Source organism: Nothobranchius furzeri, chromosome 3 (genome assembly GCF_043380555.1).
Source record: "Nothobranchius furzeri strain GRZ-AD chromosome 3, NfurGRZ-RIMD1, whole genome shotgun sequence".
Taxonomy (NCBI): Eukaryota; Metazoa; Chordata; class Actinopteri; order Cyprinodontiformes; family Nothobranchiidae; genus Nothobranchius; species Nothobranchius furzeri.
In genome coordinates, this window is record NC_091743.1 from 76,097,702 (window position 1) to 76,116,412 (window position 18,711).

The window sequence follows — 18,711 nt, forward strand, 5'->3', positions numbered from 1 at the left end:
GTCTGGCAACGCTCCACTGACAGCTCTCGGTCATGGAGTGGGTTCAACTGTTGTCTTTCAAACAACCTCTGCATGCTACTAGAAAAGGGAACAACATGACGTATTAGCTGCAACGGCTGTCTGTAATTGAGTAAGTCCGCTGTTGAAGAAGGCAAAACACATCCTTTTTCTAAATAAAAGACTTAAATATATTTACATATATGCTCCTGATTCTCATATCTGCTCTTGATTCCAACAAAGCCCAAGTCCTAATAGACAAAAATTAATGTAAAAGCCATTTCAAATGAGCTGTCGCCATCTTGTTTCACTCTGTTGCATCATTCCGCCCATCAGTTGATTAGAGGGCCCTTATTAGCCCAGAAAGCGGATAAAATGCTCTATGGGTTTGAAACTCCTCTAGAGAGCTTTGATTTGATAGCCAGAATGCTACTGGGGGCTGTGGAAGTTCCAATGAAGCATTCCTAGACCAAACTTTACAAAACAGGAATTTGGTCTAGTTCACTATGCTATTTACTAACAATTGCAAACTTGAACTTAGCAGGAGTTTCTTTTCCAGTGGACACATATTGGATGGATTCAGTTGGAGCCATACAGAAAAAATATAAACAATAAACTGCGGCCGACATCCTAATTTTTCATCTGCTAGTTTTTGAGACTTCCCTCAAAGACAGTTGGGAGTAATGTATACGCTGCTGACAAGTTTATTATAGACATATTTACTCTCCTCCTACACTGGTAGTGTCCTCACTGTGCTGACAGCTAGACCGCATTGTCAGCAGGACATTCTCGTCATGCAAATTTAAAATGCAACATTAACAACGTTTCTAACAGAGTTCACAGCTGGAAGGTGATTGAGATATTTATTATCTGCAGTATACATCTATTGATTTTACATCCAGGCACTTTGGCTGGCTGAAAATGGGTTTAGCTCTGTTGGGCTAGTTAGTACATTAGCTGTTATCGTGGGTGCGTATAAGAGCCATGAGCACTCCTCCTTTTTGTGTTATTTTGAAATCTAATTTTGAACATCTAGATATTGTTTTATCGATTCATGTTTGAGTTATTTGACTAAATACTACATGGATAGTTTCACTGGTCTGACTTTAGCTCATTGTTCACCGAGTACAAAACATATTATCCTGTAGAGATGTGTATTGGTGAAATTCAGATGATACGATATGTATCACGATACAGGATATATGATACAACATATATTGTGATACATTCAGTCAGAAAATATGTGATTTATTTTTTGACTGAATTTATTGTAGGAAAATTAAACAGTTCTAACTGATACTTAACATGATTAACATGAAGTATCTGAACCATAATAGAGGGATTTACATTTCAATGGTGGAAACAAAACCCATTGCACACTGCTGCCAACTAGTGATTGGCTTTTAATTGCATGAAAACAAAAGAAAATACACATATGTTTGCATGTACACTCAACAAAAATATAAATGCAACACCTTTGATTCTGCTCCAATTTTTGATGAGATGGACTTAAAAGATCTAAAATTCATTCCAGATACACAATATTACCATTTCTCTCAAACATTGTTCACACATCAGTCTAAATGTGTGATAGTGAGCACCTGTGCTTTGCTTTTATTGTGGGCAGTATAAGGTTCACCTGTGGACTACTCATGATGTCAGATCAGCATCTTGATGTGGCACACCTGTGAGGTGGGATGGATTATCTCAGCAAAGCAGAAGTGCTCACTATCACACATTTAGACTGATTTGTGAACAATGTTTGAGAGAAATGGTAATATTGTGTATCTGGAATGAATTTCAGATCTTTAAGTCCATCTCATGAAAAATCGGAGAAGAAACAAAGGTGGCCTCAGCAGCAGATGATCTTTCAACTTTGGTCTTTAGCTTGGTGCTGCACAACCAGTAGGCTTTGATCACTGGACCTCAGGGACCTGCTGGGGGTGTAGGGACTGAGAAAATCATCAATGTTTAGTGGGACTTGTCTATATAAGGCCCTATAGACCAGAACCAGGATCTTGAAATGAACCCTGAAGTTGACTGACAGCCAGTGAAGCTGGAGGAGAAGCGGGGTGATGTGGGTGTGTTTGGAGGACTCGGTCAGAAGCCGAGCACAGGCATTCTGAACCACCTGTACACAGTTCAGGGAGGTTCTGCTCAGACACGTGAAAAGAGAGTTGCAGTAGTCTAAGCGTGAAGAGATGAAGGTGTGGAGAACAGTCTCAAGTTCAGAGCGGGACAGAATGGGACTCAGCTTAGCAATGTTCCTGAGATGGAAGAAAGAAGAGCGAACAAGAGAACTGAGATAAGAATCCAGGGTGAGAGCTGGGTCAAAGGTCACACCAAGATTCCTGACGAGGGTTTAGTGTGAGAAGCAAGCTGACCAAGAGAGTCTCTGACTTTGAGAACCAGCTTGTCTGGGGCACAGATGAGGATCTCAGTCTTATCTTCATTCAGCTGTAGAAAGCTCCCAGCCATCCAGGTTTTAATAGAGTCTAAGCAGGAGTGTAACAGCTGCAGCTTAGATGTCTCATGGGGCTTAATGGAGATGTACAGTTGGATGTCATCTGCGTAAACATGGTAGATTTATTTAAGAGCTCAAGAAGTACTGGAGAGGAAGCAGACAGAGGAGGAAGAGCAGAGGCCCCAACACTGAACCTTGTGGGACACCATGGGTAATGGAGGTGGTGGAGGACTTAAACTTGGAGATAGCCACAGAGAAGGAGCGCTCAGAAAGATAAGAAAACCACTCCAGAGCAGTTCCTGATATGCCTACCCAGTCTCTCAGCATCTCCAGTAGCAGGTGATGGTCAACATTATCAAAGGCAGCCGCCAGGTTCAGCCGGACTAGAACAGACCAGTCCCCTGCATCACTGTGGGTCAGAAGGTCATTAGAGACCCTAAGAGCTGTTTCAGTACAATGAGCTCAATGAAAACCTGACTGAAAGCAATCATAGATGTTATGTTCATCAAGAGCAGCTGTGAGCTGTTAAACCACAACCTTTTCCAAGATCTTGGAGATGAACGGAAGTTTAGAGATGGGTCTGAAGCTGCTATGGTGAGACGGGTCAAGACTCGTTTTTTTAAGAAGCGGGTGGATTAACGCATTCTTAAATTAAGCAGGGACCTGACCAGAAACCAGAGAAAATTAATTATACAGAGCACGCTGGGACCGATGGACTGAAAACCATTTTTAAACAAAGATGAGGGTAAGATGTGGAGGGGGCATGCAGAGGTCTTTATAGAGTTAACTAGTTTGGTTAGCTCAGGCAAATAAACAGGAGCAAATCTATCTAGGATGACAGGTCGGGTTGGAGTTGGGAGAAGCAGAGATAAGGCTGAGGGAGAGATGCTTGATCTGACCTTATTGACTTTGTCCACAAAGAAAGACAGAAAGTTCTTACAGTCTGCAACAGAGTGGATGGAGGCTGTAGGAGAGGCAGGAGAGACGATACTGCTGATGGTGTTAAACAGCACCTTGGGGTCCCCTTCACTCTGGGACACTAGGTCGGAGAAATAGGAAACCCTAACCCTGGCTGACTCGGGATTATGCACCTGTCAATGACAAAACACTAGATGATTGGCTGGACGTATGACTTATAGAAGTTACATTACCATGATCTAAAGCATTTAAGCACCAACATACATTTTATAGCAAAACTGCTAAACTCTTTCTAAAACCTTTGTTAAAGTACAGAATTGAGAAAAAGTGTCATTATATACTGGCTGAGCGGTATTTCCATAGTATGAAGACATCATTGGCAAGTGCAGGACCCAGAGCAGAGCCACAAACTACAGCACCAGAAAACTAAAATTGTTGGCATTGTATTCTCTTGATGGAATTAATTTAAGGACCATCAAAGTCTGAGGAGTCAAGACAAGGTTGCATGTTTAGATAACATTTACCGTTATGTTTTTTTAAACTATTGACGGTCACGGCAAACTACCCTGAAAAGTACGTACTGGCCCCTAGCACCAAGAAACTACACACTGCTGCTATAATAGGTGTAATGATATATACTCAAAATATTGTTGCTAAAAGACATCAACAGACCAATGGATAGATTTAGTTCATGGTTAAGAAATTGGCAGATACCCTCAGTTTACAATCAACAATAAGGACATTTTGGCCATGAGCCAAAACCTGACAAGTTTGAAAATTGAATTAAAAAGTTTTATTTTTTGTCAGATTATTCAGAGCAGTTTGCCGATATTGATAGATATTGTGTGTGTGTGTGTGTGTGTGTGTGTGTGTGAGTGAGTTTGTGTGTGTGTGTGTGTTGATTAATGTCTTGAGAGTAATGCAATCTTGTTATGTATAATGACAACGGGGTTGAAGCCAATGAAGACCAAAACATTCTGCAAACATTTTTCATGAAGATGGGTCAACAAAAATGTGTTTTCTGGATAATTACTTTGTTTTGGCCATGGCACAGCATCTTACAGTTTGGGAGCTACTCAACTGCAGCTCAAACTAAATTGAATTGACATAATGGAAAGTTTTTGCAGACAATATCTGCAAGCTTTTATGTGCCAAAGTCAGTGTGTTTGTCAAATTGGCCCTGAACAGAATGAAAGAGTTCCATAAACGAATCCTTCTTCCATATAATGAAGATTTTCAGCTGCCTCTTCCTACTGGCTTTGGCATTGCCCATGAGCATATTCTCACGTGTTCTCTCTGATTGTGACTGAATGGCTGCAGAATAGAAACAGGCTCACAACCTGACTTACAATTATAGTTTGTCTATTTCTGTCAAGCCACGAGGGTCTCCCCCCGCCCCCGTGTTCCTGCTCTGCTGGTAGGAAAACAAACACAAGCAGATTTGCTAACTGTGTTTATCTGTTGTTCTTTCTGTTAGAGTCATTAAAGAGATATGCCCTCCTACTAATTCCTTTAAGCTCTCTTTTTACAGAAAACTGCTATTTCACAATACATACTTTTAGATTAAGTCAAGAACATTATTATATGGCCTTCATAGTTGCATAAAAAGTTGATGCATGTAATTTTTTTTTTATATTTATTATTAAGTATGTTGTTTTTAAAATATATTTATTTGTGTTGCCAGTGGTAGAATCCCAGTGGTAGGATTGAGGATGCTGCAGGAGCATTCATGCTGTCAGACTGGTCGGCTAGATACAAGGAGTTGAGCTGTAGCGAGCGTGGCTTCACAGACGCAGAAGTGATAGCATCGGTATAGCACTGGCTCGCGGTTTTATCTAGGAATCCTCGAGTGTCTGAGCGTCAATGAAGTGACACGGAGATTCTGGGTTCTTCCAGAGGTAAGTAAGAGCACTTACTGTGGATAGATGGTTCGTCAGGAGGATTGGTTGGTTGGAAACTCTAATCATGGATCTGAAGAACTAATGACTGAGTGGTGAGCTGGAGAGGCGACATGTCGTTATCTGTTTTCAGAGCTGCAGACTCTGAGCTCCAGCTGAGGGGATGAAGGCAGGCCAATTTAAAGGGGACACATGCAGTCTTGTGTCTCCTTTTTGACCAGATGTTGAATGGTCAAACTGTACCTAAAAACTGACCATTGCTGGACGTTACACAGCGCCACCCCGGCAGTCCCAAAATTCCGAGATCAGGGAAGGGTCCAGGATGGAGCGTTCCAGGAGCGTTCCTCAGGGCCGTAGTTGGCCCAGTCAACAAGGTACTGCCATCCCCGACTTGAGCAAGGACGTGTGGAAAGTGGGATGGATTCGGAGACCCGCCGGCAGCCGCAGCTGATACGAGACAGAGTTGATCACCTTCTGCACAGTATAGGGCCTGAGGAAGCGGGGAACGACCTTTTTGGATCCGGCATGGAGGCGGAGGCCTGCGGTGGACACCCAGACCTTATCCCCGGGTGCATAGGAGGGACCTGGACGGTGTCGGCGGAGGTGTTGGTGGGCATAGCGGGCATTGGCCTTGGTGATGGAAGCTCATGCCTTTATCCAGGCGTTCTTGCAGCACCTCACCAGGGACTGTGTGGCAGGGACAGCAACCTCGGGCTCCTGGTGGGCGAAGAGCGGGGGCTGGTAGCCATAGCAGACCTCAAAAGGGGACATGTGAGTAGTTTAGGAGCAGAGACCAGGGGCCAGTCCGCTATCGCCTGTACCTTCTGAGAGACCATGGTTATACCCTGATCTGAGATCATGAAGCCCAGGAATGAGATGGTCCGCTGGTGGAAGGAGCATTTCTCAGGTTTGCAGGACAGGTTACTGTCCAGGAGCTGGGTGAGGATGGCACGGACGTGGTGGAGGTGTTCAGCCTCGGTCTTGGAGTAAATCAGGATGTCATCCAGGTAGGCAAACACCCACCGGCCCAGCATGTCGCAGAGGACATCGTTAATGAGGGGTTGAAAAATGGCAGGGCTGTTACACAGCCCGAAGGGCATGACCTGGTACTCCCAATGGCCGGTGAGTGTGATGAACGTGTTCTTCCATTCATCCCCTGCTTTAATGTGGACCAGGTTGTAGGTGCTCCTGAGATCTAATTTTGTGAAGATTCGTGCTTGGGAGATGGAGTCCAGTGCAGTCGTGAGGAGTGGCAGGGGGTGGCGGTCCCGGATGGTGATCTTGTTAAGTCAATGCAGGGATGGAGGTCACCCGCCTTCTTCTTCACAAAGAAGAAGCCAGCAGCACCCGGGGAAGAGGAGGGTCGAATGAACCCTTGCCGGAGGGCCTGGTTTCTGTACTCCTCTATAGCTCTTCAGCCGGGTGGTCTGCCTGAAAAGGGATTGCAGGCCAAACGCAAATACGACTGTGTGTCTATTTGTTCTCCGATGCCGGTTTCCAACTCATATTCAGCATGGCTGCGCCAACACTGGGACCAAGCGATCTGGGGGTCGTAAAGGCGGAGCCAGGGGAACCCCAGGATTAGAGGAGAGGAGGGATCAGAGATGATCAGGAAATGGAGGGTCTCCTGGTGGCCTTGGATTATCATCTGGAGTGGCTGGGTTCGGTTTTGGACTGGATAGGGCTGGAGAAATCTGCCGTCCACCGAGGTCACCGAAATTCTCGTTCCAGGTGGATCAGGGGGATCCGTAGGTTTTGGGCCAGATCTGCATCGATGAAGTTATGGGCGGCCCCCGAGTCCACCAGAGCGTGCATCTGGTGTGAGGTCTAGCTATGAAGGAGGGTCACGGGAAGGAGGAGTTTGTGGGGAGAGACAGGGGCAGAGGATGACCCGGACTGTGCTACCTCGATGCTCAGCGGGTGCCTTCATTTCCCGGCTGTAACGGGCAGTCTAGGTGGTGGTGATTGGGGGAGCCACAGTAGGCACAGAGACCCTTGCGCCACTGTCGCTTTCTCTCTCCCAGCGGGAGGTGGCCTAACTGCATCGGCTCCTTTGTTGAGGAGGTTGAGGTGTGTCCCAGGACTGGCGTGGGTGAATGAGGCAGAGGTCCAGGAGTTCTGAGAGAGCGGGCAGAGGACCTGGGTCGGACCAGGACCCACTGGTCGATGCACAGCGCGAGGTCGGCTACTTCATCCAGGGTCTGGGGCAGTTCCCTTCCGGTCATCTCATCTCGGATGTAGGGTGCTAGCCCCTCTAAGAAGACAGCCCAGAGGGCAGGGTTATCCCACTGGAGTTTGGCAGCGATGGTGCGAAACTCCGACACATAGGTGCACACAGAGAGTTCCCGTTGGCAGTGTTTTAGGAGACTTGCCTCAGCCCCCATCTCACTACTGGGTGGAACAAAGGTCTTCCTGAGGGCGGCCACACAAAATCAGCGTAGTCATTGCATGCAGGGGATTTAGAGTTATAGAGAGCGGCGGCCCACTCCTGGCTCGTCCAGAGAGGAGAAAGGTTAGTTGCGCCACCCAAGAGCGGGCATTGGAGTATTTTTCTGGTTGGCACTCATACAGCATGTCCAGGGAGAATGGCAGGCCATCGGAACTCCCATCCACCCCATTCCATTTGTCTGGGAGACTGAGCAGTGTCTCCTCCTTCACCGGAGTGAGGGCTCGCAGCTGGAGCGCGTTGAGGGAGGTGAATAACTGAAGGGTGATGTCGGACAGGGAGATCACCTTGGTGTTGAGCTGATCGACCAAAGCATGAAGCTGCACGACCTCGACCATCAATTGCTCAAACTCCGTGGGATTAACAGACTCAGTCATCCTGTCAGACTGGTCGGCTAGATACAAGGAGTTGAGCTGTAGCGAGTGTATTTTCACAGACGCAGAAGTGCTAGCGTCGGTACAGCGCCGGCTAGCGGTTTAATCTAGGAATCCCTGAGCATCTGAGCATCAGTGAAGTGACACGGAGATGCTGGGTTCTTCCAGAGGTAAGTAAGAGCACTTACTGTGGATAGATGGTTCGTCAGGATTGGTTGGTTGGAAACTTTGATCATGGATCTGAAGAAACGATGACTGAGTGGTGAGCTGGAGAGGCGACTTCCATATATATATATAGTCATGGGTCGTGACGTAGGTGAGATGTGGAGGGAATCCCCGTGAGGTACTGCTGGAAGTTGTGGTCCTGGGCAAAGGCTGGCTAGCTGGAAGAGGCTGGTTTGGGGACTTTGGATCTGACACAATGTCTTAACATTTGTAGACTGCATTTCTTCCGTTGGCCAGCTTATTATTCCTGCAGGATATCTGATTACAGACAGGGTGGGTGTAGTGGTTTATTGCCCCTATTTTGTTCTTGTTCTTGCCATTGAGCTTACTTCTTGAGACTTGCCTTACTTATAGGTATTTCATCTCCTCACTCTTAAGACTACTGCAACTCGCTTTTCACTTGTCTGAGCAAAACCTCCCTGAACTGCCTGTCTGTGTTCGGCTTCTGACCAAGTCCTCCAAACACACCCGCATCACCCCGCTTCTCCTCCAGCTTCACTGGCTGCCAGTCAAACTCAGGGTTCATTTCAAGATCCTGGTTCTAGTCTTTAGGGCCTTATATGGACAAGCACCATCATACATGGGGATCTTCTCAGTCCTTAAACCCCCAGCAGGTCTCGAAGGTCCATTGATCATAGCCTACTAGTTGTGCAGTGCACCAGGCAGGCGACAGATCATTTGCTGCTGTGGCCCCCAGACTCAGGAACTCCCTCCCCCTGAACCTGAGATCAGCAGACTCACTGGTCTTTTTCAAAAAGCAGCTGAAAACTTACTTGTTCCAGCTGGATTTTGCATGGCCTTTGTCATCACCCTTTCCTTATTCTGCTTTTCTTCCGCCTTTCCGAGGATCCACTGATTATTACCTTTTTCCTACTTATTTTCTCTCTACCTTTCCTTAAAATTTTTAATGATATATTTTTTCCGTATATTGAACATATTTTTCATCAATTCTTTTAAAGCCCGTGTGTAATATTTTACCTGTTTACTATAAATCCAGTTTATCCAGTTCACAAACTTGTCCTTTTTAATTAAAATTTCTCACCTACATTTATTGTAATTTCTATTACTCATAATCTAGTAAAAGCATATATTATCTATCAATAAAAATTCTTATAAATGACATGCAGAAATCTGATGGAGAACCTAAATTTACTAACTTGGGTCAGACCCAGACAAGGAACTGCCGAAGCTGGGTTTAGACACAGTTGGGAAATAATGATCAAATTAATGATCTGACATCATTCCTTACATGGGAACTCCTGCTCTTACATCAAGAAATGTGTAGCTGCAGACCTGCAGATTCACGCCTGCAGCAATGAATCTGCGCATCTACAGGTCTGCAACCTGATCGCATCTTCCTTGTTCACTTGCCTTGCATGTAAACATTTGCCCCTTTAGCTCCGGTCAGCAGACGACCGCTTCAAAACACTTTTTTATAGTATTGAATGAGTAGAATTATAGTAACATACGGACGCATAGACTGCACTTGTCTCAATAATATATAGTAAACCAACGGAATCGTTAAGAAAATTATAAGAAAATTTTAGGAGCATTACTATTACTTTAAGACATGTTGTTTGACTGTTCAGAGTAGTGAGAACACAGAGCATTTTCCCAACTGTTTGGCATTTTCCCAACTGTTTCTCTGACTACTTTCATAAACTACTGCTAAAAGCAAAACAACATTCTGGCTGATGTTGTCACTGCTGCACTAATGCTACTATATTAGGAATTTAGCTTACCTTGACCTTTTAACTCTTCAGGTGCGCAGATCAATAAAACAAACACTGCATGCGAGCAGCAGCAGTGTGATGAGAGATGATCTCTTAAAAATGTCTGTGTGGCAGATTATAGTTTTCAGGAAGTTATTTTTTTACAAGTTAAAACAAGACAGACCTGTTAATTCTTAAAATCAAACATTGATCTTTATTTTGTTTTGCATGCTTTCATTTGAGATTCCCTATTGGGGGGCAAAAATTGCAAATGGGACTAAATAAATGAAGGATGTAGGGTAGCATCAAAGTCACTGCATTTGTCAAACATAACTAAATCGTTGATAGAAAAGAAATTATGTTTTTAAATAATGATGCATCACTTATGTAAATGTGTTTACCAATTTTAAATTACAATTTATGTATTTCATCTTGTTTACTCCTGAATAATTTGTGTCTAGAATGTTAACTCCCTAAATTTCCAATCTGTTGTCCCAGAGTGCATTGCAGGATAGTGTCACCAACTGGTAAAGGCCCTAGTGTGCAGCAGGTTTCTACTGGCATGCCTTCTGGAAATATTACTTGTTTACAGTGTCCCAATGCAAATAGCTGGATCCAAGAGCCGAAGGGTGGAGACAGTTGGGATTTTATGGAGATTTCTGCACTTATTACATTTCAGTGCTTGCTGTTTTCCAGGAAATCCTCAAGGAAGATCTTGAGGATTTCCAAACTGAGTTTGGCACCTATGGCAGATAATGGAAATTAGGAAGGGAAGTGGGAAGTTGAATAATTATGGCTTCGAAATGTTGGCAGTAGAACATGAAATAAAGGAAGTATGGTTAGAAAATATTGAAACAAAAATAAGAACACAGCCTATTTTTTTGTTTCATGAACTTAGACTAAGCGTTACTTGACAAGTGAATGCATTCAACTGGTTGCAAGGAGTGACCAGAATAGTGAACAAAGGGTTTACTTTAAAGCCTTAAAATAGCTTTCCAGAGTTTACCCCTTTCAGAAATTATGTATGATTTTTCAGAAATCCGTAAAAGTGATTGTTTTATCATTTAATGTTATGTAATGTAAGCAATGTCATTTTTTTTCATTGCTATGCACGCCCCCTGCTCCACAATCAAGAGCTTTGCCTTCTGGCTCAGCTCTCTCTTCACCACGACAGATCGTTACAACACCCAGCAGTACTGAAGACACAGAAAAGATCCACCTGTCGATCTCACTCTCTATTTTTCCCTCACTCATGAGCAAGGCCCAGAGATGCTTAAACTTCCCCATTTGGGGAAGGACCGCTTCCCTGACCTGGAGATGGCCTTCTACCCTTTTTCGACTCAAGACCATGGTCTCGGAAGATTAAACTTATGGTGACCTAAACATATTTTGAAAATAACATGTTTCTGTACAACTCCACTTTAAGGCAACATATGAGTCGGAAATGAAAGCCTTAGTTAAACTATGCTGACTTCTTACGGCATAAATTATATGGAACATTTTCAGAGCTATGGCCCTATTTTTTATCCAGATTTCTTATTGTATTGTTTTGTCAGAGTCACTCTGCTCCTGCATTTAGGCACAAAAAAACTACAATTGTGCATGAGAAAGGGTTCCTGTTCAGCAAAGAGTTATTTATTCCTGGCTAAGAAGGATGAAAACATTGCAAGTGTTGGTTATCTACACACCCTGTTTGTTAATGCTTCCTGATTGGTTTCTGGCTGTGTCTCAATTCAGGGTCTGCATCCTTCGAAGGACCCAGCCCACCCGGCCGACGTGGGCTGCGTCCTCCGTCGGCCGGGTAGACCGGATGTTAACGGCTGTGAATTTGGACAGGCCTAGCCTTCATGAACTCCCTCGGCGAACGTTCCGTCGCCTAGCAACCGTGGAACCGCTGGGCAGAAGGAACCTTAAACGATGGAGCTCGACGTTTTATTTAGCTTTTTAACCCCCAGAAACCCAAATTTAGAAAACAACTGCAAAATATTTTTTAACCTTTCACATGTTGTTCTAGGAGGCCAGATAAACGGGCCTATTTACACATTTTAACAGCCAATAGTGTTGCAGAACTGAACAATAGGACCTATTAGCAATGTAAATGTGGTTTTAAAAAGAAAAAAAATGGGGAAGGTTTATTTTTGTAGACTTAAATCTGATGTTGTAATATTACAACCGTGGGTCTCTGGGGGTTAATCATTTCCTTGACTGTTGGAGAGCTAATTCAGAGAAAATACTTTAGACTAGCTGAGCCTGAGCAAAGATGTGATAATAGTTTTTAATACTTTCTAAGGGTCTTACTTTGACCAAAACCGATTCATCACCTTTTAAGACTTTTCAAGACCCAGCGGATACCCTCTAGTAAACAATTCTCATTTGTAAACAAAAATAAAATTCAAGAGTTTAATGCAGAACTGATTTTATTTAGATATTTCTTTTATATGTACATGTTTAATCTTCCTTAACCATTTTTTCTAGCAAAGTAAAAAGCTGTCAAAGTTCTTCCTTCTCTCCTGTTTCCTCTACTGCTCTGCCTCCCTCTGCAGCCTCATGTCCTCCCAGATCAGCTACAGAAGCTGGTCATCGCTGGCACCTTCCCCTGGATGCCCATTTTCTCCAGAATAGTCTTAACAAACATGTAAGAAAAGAAACAGGAAGAGAAAAGAGGACAACGGGTTATTCCTTTCATGTTTTCGCAGAAAAAAATATACTCAAACGAGTTTTTAAAATACGAGATGTTATTGTACCTCCATGCCACAGCCGCCGAATACTTTGATCCGGTGATCATGTGGTCCATCTCCGCCCTAAGCTTAATAAATTCCCTGGTTTTCTCTTTTGGTCCTAAAATACAAACTTCTATTAAAATCAGGGGGGAAACGTAGTGGGAGAAGTACGACACCGAGCGCGGCCGAACATACGAGCCGAGACCGCAATACAAGCACTTTTACTGTAACATTTCTAACTAAAATAACGTTCATGTATCACAAAAAGTCCTTAAACTGACAGTTTTCAAGTTTATACTTACATTTATATGCGCAATCCTCTCCGACAGCTCCCGCTTCACTGTCCGCCATTGTTTTTAAGTTTTTCAGCCGGCCGGCCCGCAAGGCATCTTGGGAAATGCTACCTATTGAAGGATACACCCGACCCATCCTTCATTCAGGCGAAAAGAAGGCCGCATTCGTCGACCGCATTTGAAGGAGTCTTCGAATTGGGACAGGCCGAGTCGCGGCGCTGTGACGTAACCGGCCGACGAATCCGGCCGAGGTAGGATGCAGACCCTGAATTGAGACACAGCCTCTGTCAAAACAAGAATTCAAACACATCCACACATTTCCTGAGTAGTTGGATCTCCAAGGTTACATATATTTTGAATGCACACACGGAGATAATCATGCATATGTGTTTACACACTCCAACTTCCTTGCAGGAACACACTCAGAAAACACACACAAATACAAACACTTCCTCAGACTAAACTCCAAGCTGAATCGGAGCAATTTCAAGAGTGAAACTGAGCAATCTGGTCATCCTAATTATGCCAAGCTGTAAGGGGAAACTGGTGAGGCACTTGAGGAAAACTGTAATCAAGACCTCAGGCAGCAGGGTGTGGTGATGAAGTGGCTCTCTACATCTGCAGTTAATATGAAGGCATGAAATTACAAATTCATGACCCTCGAATGCAGCAACCATGAGGTCAGCCTTAGTCTTTTTTTCTGCCTCCCTCTCTTATACCGAGAGGAATGATGGACAAGTCTTGCCCTTGGGAATATTTTGAATTAGATCATCATTCGAAAAATCTTAAGCGGAAGGTGTAGAACAGCATGGTACAATTTCTTAACCTGCCTTTAACAAGGGCCACAACACACAAACCAAACAGAAAACCATAGTTTTATAGCGCTGGCCGTTTTTATCCACATTTGAGTCTGAATTTACATAATGTAGTATTACCAGAGACAACATATATGAGAAGATGAAAAGTTGAGCTGATTCCACCACAGTTTCAAATGTCTTTGGCAGAGACAGAGGGAGACGGAGATAAAAGGAGACTGTTGTTTTGGGACATAAGACTGTATGTTTTTTGGTGAACATGTTAGATTTGTTACAATCACCAACATAAAAGCTGGGAATATTTCATGTATCACCAGGGGTTAATTTGAGCTGAGCTTGCCGGAAAAAGATCCGGGAACTGTCTTATGTTGAAAGGACCGTTAAGGCAACTGTCTGCTAGGTTCCAGCAACTCACATGGCCAACTTGTGCTATACGCAAGGTTTGAATTACAGGTGAGCTAAAGGGACCCGAAAGGGTGACAGACTCCCCTGGCAGCCCTCAACTTACACACCCAGGGGAGCCCAAAAAAGATCCTGGTTCTGTTTATATTACATTGTTTATGTGGACTCTGATTGTTGATGCACACCAGACAACTGCATCTTTAGCACAACTACAGTAACATTCTTAAAGTGTTGTCACCTCAAAAAACATAAATAACATGCAATCATTTATGTCAGCTCATATCCTTTTAAGCTTTGTCTTTTATATGTGCACGATGTGTTTTGCTGCTGCGGAGGGCATCACCTGTTTTGTCTTCCGGTGACTTCACCTCATTGGTGCAGCCAGCGTGCAGCATGCACTCCGCTATTTTTGCGTTTGGTAGAAATTTTTGAATTGCAGTTCAAAGGTAACTCACGAGGTGAAAATATTTTAAGCCAGATAGCAGTTTTTCCTTTAGGATTAAGAGGAGATGCAGGAAGAAAATAGACAGAGACAGGACAGAAAATAAGTGTTTGAAAGGGAAAATTTAGGTAGATCTATCTCACCTTCTAAGGCAATAATTTATAAGCAAGCAATATTTATATATTTGATACAATTCAGATGTTCTTCAAAACCCAGTCCCTTGCAGGACCATAAGGCATTTCGCCTCTCAGAGGCTGCAGACGCATTCGGCGCACCAGGGAGTTTGTGGCCACTGCGCAAGGGGAGGGGGGGGGGGGGGGGGAGAGAGAAGGCTGAAGCAAGGGAACAGTAAAGATGCAAAATCTACCATTGTTTAAAGAAATGTGTGTTAACTTAGAAAATGTGGGCGCAACTTTTAATTACTAGTCAAAAACTCCAGTGTTTTTCAAAGGAAAATAAATTTTAAAGTTCTGTTATATTTAAATTAATTTTAAACTGTGATTATGGTTAGTATACATGCGCAAATATAGACTATGTATGTCTCGTATTTACAATGTTTTAATGTATATCCAAATAATAAATTCTGAAGGTAAGTTGTTTTAATTTATTTTTTGACCTTCTGAAGGTGTGGCGGCTTTTATTTTGCCGTGGCGGCGCGCCATGGCAAAATACACATAGTAGGAACCTTGGTTGAGTGTAAAATAACTTGAGCAGATTTTTTTTTTCTGCAACTATTTGACGGTTTTAGCTTCAATTGGATGTGATGACAAATTTACCGACCTGCTGTTTACAAAGATTAAATCGATTAAATAGCAAATGGAATAAGAAAAATTAAGGAAATAAAATCAAAAATGTCTCTAAAGTTGCTTTAAAATTGGGGATCTGTTTTTATTTGATTTACATTTTTTAAAGTTCACTGGAATTATAATAAGAAAAATAAGGAAGAAAGCTGGAAGAGTATTTCTTTAGAAATCAGGAGGTCAGGATCACTGGGACGTTTGTCATCACATCTAATTTAGAAAACCTTGCTTCAGTTTCAAAGTTCTATTTATTTGAAAATGAAAGTCATTTCCAACTCCTACATGAATATAATACTTTATAGTTCCAAAATCAGAACTGATGCATGCATGACTATGGTAGAATTGGTTAAACACTTAACAAAAATATAAACACAACAATTTTGTTTTTGCTCCCATTTTTCATGAGATCAACTCAAACATCTGAAACATTTTCTACATAAACAAAACACCCATGACTCTCAAATATTGTTCTGAAATCTGTCTACATGCGTGTTAGTGAGCACTTTTCCTTTACCAATAAAATCCATCCCACTTTACAGGTGTGGCATATCAAGTGGCTGATTAGACAGCATGAATAATGTACAGGTGTGCCTTAGACTGCCCACAATAAAAGGCCACCCTGAAATGTGCAGTTTGAAATAAACAGCACAATGCCACAGATGTCAAAATCTTTAAGGGAGCGTGCAATTTGATGCTGCTTTCAGGAATGTCTACCAGAGATGTTGCCTGTGAGATTAATGTTAATTTCTCTCCCAGAAGCTGTCTCAGGTGTTTCATAAAGTTTGGCAGTACATCCAATCAGCCTCACTATCAAAGACCACAAGTGAACACAAAAGCCCAGGACCTTCACATCCAGCATGTTCACCTGCAGGATTGCCTGAGAACAAACCACCCGGACAGCTGCAGCAACAATCGGTTTGCAGAGAATTTCTGCACAAACTGTCAGAAACCGTCTCGGGGAAGCTTATCTGCATGCCCATCATCCTCATTGGGGTCTGGAGCTTACTGCAGTTTGTCATTGTAACCCACTTGAGTGGGCAAATACTCGCATTCGATGGCATTTTGCTTTTGGAGAGGAGTCCTTGTTTCCACTGTTTAGGGCAGATGGCAGACTGCGAGTGTGGTGTCGTGTGGGTGAGCGTTTTGCTGATGTCAACGTTGTCATGGCCACTCATTCCACAATGGGGTACTGGTATGGGCAGGTTTATGTTATGGACAACAAACACAGGTGCATTTTAATGATGGCATTTTGAATGCACAGAGGTACCGTGACGATATCCTGAGACCCATTATTGTGCCATTCATCCACGACACCACTTCATGTTGCAGCATGATGATGCACTGTCCTGTATTGCAAGGATATGTACACAATTCCAGGAAGCTGAAAACATCCCAGTTCTTGCATGGCCAGCATCCTCAGACATGTAACCCATTGAGCATGTTTGGGATGCTCTGGATTGTTGTATACGAGAGAGTGTTCCAGTTCCTGCCAATAATCAGATACTTTGCACAGCTATTGCAGAGGAGTGGACCAACATTCCACAGGCCATAATCAACAACCTGATCATCTCTATTCAACTGAGATGTGTTGCCCTGCATGAGGCAACAGAAACTGGCTGGTTTTCTGCCCCACCATCCCCCATAAAGTAAAACTGTGCACATATAAGGGTGGCCTTTTATTGTGGGCGGTCTAAGGCACACCTGTACATTATTCATGTGTTCTAAACAGCCCCTTGATATGCCACACCTGTGAGGTGGGATGGATGATCTAAACACATGTAGACAGATTTCAGAACAATATTTGAGAGTCACGGGTCGTTTGAGTATGTGAACACATTTTCAGATGTTTGAGTTCAGCTCATGAAAAATGGGAGAAAAAAACAAAAAAGGGTTGCATTTATATTTTTGTTCAGTGTAAAATATGTTACCATGAAGCAATCAAATGTCATTTTGATGTTTAATAATATATTTACAGTTTTATCAGCAATGAAATATTAACTCTTACAAGGTTTAGGAACATTCTGATTCTATTCAATTCAATTCCGTAATACTTTATTAATCCCAGAGATGTATTAGAGTTTCAGTACACACAATTCTGAGATCAGACATACATACATACATACATGACAAGAAATGGTGACTGTGGTCATTCGCAACCTGAGTCGCACTACCGTAATATAGATCAAGAGGGTTTATATGAGGATAGTCGGGGGGAGGGGAAAAAGGCACTTCAGAGTTACTCTCACCCGGGAGGGTAGCTTTGATATGCAAAAAAAACACCTCAGACAGATATGCACACACTTCAGTCATTACACAACATAAGTGTCCACTAGGTGGGGCAGTAGGGTTGGGACTCTCCTCACTTCGGTGCGTGCAGCCACATGGAGCAGCGCTCAACACCTCCGTTTGGACAGAGGAAGGAGATTAATGGGTTGGAGAGCACAGTGACTCCTAGATACGGTTCCACGGCCTTCACCGGTCACAGTCCCGCCCAGGCTGGGAGAGGGAGAAAGAATTGCCTAGTGACGGCAGCATTCCACATTTCTTCTGAGGGGGGAGTTTTTACTTCAGCCTCACAGGCTCAAGGGCACCAGATTCAGATAAGGATTGATTTAGGGACAGACAGAGATAATTTCCTCTCTGCCTTAGAGTTCTGTTGGTCATCAACCCCTCTAGATCCAAAAATGGCGTATTTAATCTATTCCAATCAGTGCTGATCCGTCCACAACTGTCCTTGATGGAATCCACCTTCTGTGTCAGAGCCTGAATCCCAGCCAAAGTTCCAAGCTTACGACTCATCTCGACAATTATATGAGTTTGTGCGTTCACAGCACGGTGTAATCCATCCCTGAGCTCCAGGATTGAGCCAATATTCCTCGAAAGCTAGTTAATTTTACGGTAAGCCAGGTAACCGCTCAGGCCAAACAGCAGGAATCCTGACACCAAAACCACGAATATCCAGGCATCTTCAGAATCCTCTACCAACATTTTTTGCTTGAATTTATCTTCTTTCAAAAGTCTTTTCCCCCTTTCACCCGTTATTCTTTTTCAAATTAAGTCAGTTTCATAGTTTAGTGCTTAGTCTTTAAAATCATTGGTAAATAGTATTTATCTTGGCTCTTTGGTTTGGAATCCAGGGTTTCCCTTACATAGGCGTAGCCGTGGCGGCCTGCCACGGCTGAAATCCCACCGTCACGCCTACAAG

General features: G+C 43.3%; 1 protein-coding gene and 2 long non-coding RNA genes across 4 annotated transcripts in view; 1 reads left to right on the forward strand and 2 right to left on the reverse strand.

Moving 5' to 3' along the window:
- The window catches only part of igsf21a (immunoglobin superfamily, member 21a), a 352,933-nt gene that overhangs the window by 234,887 nt on the left and 99,335 nt on the right, over positions 1-18,711 (forward strand). The window lies entirely within an intron of this gene.
- LOC139068900 (uncharacterized) overlaps positions 1-18,711 on the reverse strand; it is a 200,300-nt gene that overhangs the window by 111,068 nt on the left and 70,521 nt on the right. The window lies entirely within an intron of this gene.
- On the reverse strand, positions 9,773-13,326 carry LOC139068899 (uncharacterized). Its single transcript, XR_011520149.1, has 3 exons — positions 13,057-13,326; positions 12,779-12,872; positions 9,773-12,657 (listed from the first exon to the last, which is right to left on the reverse strand). It is a non-coding gene; the product is annotated as an uncharacterized lncRNA (long non-coding RNA).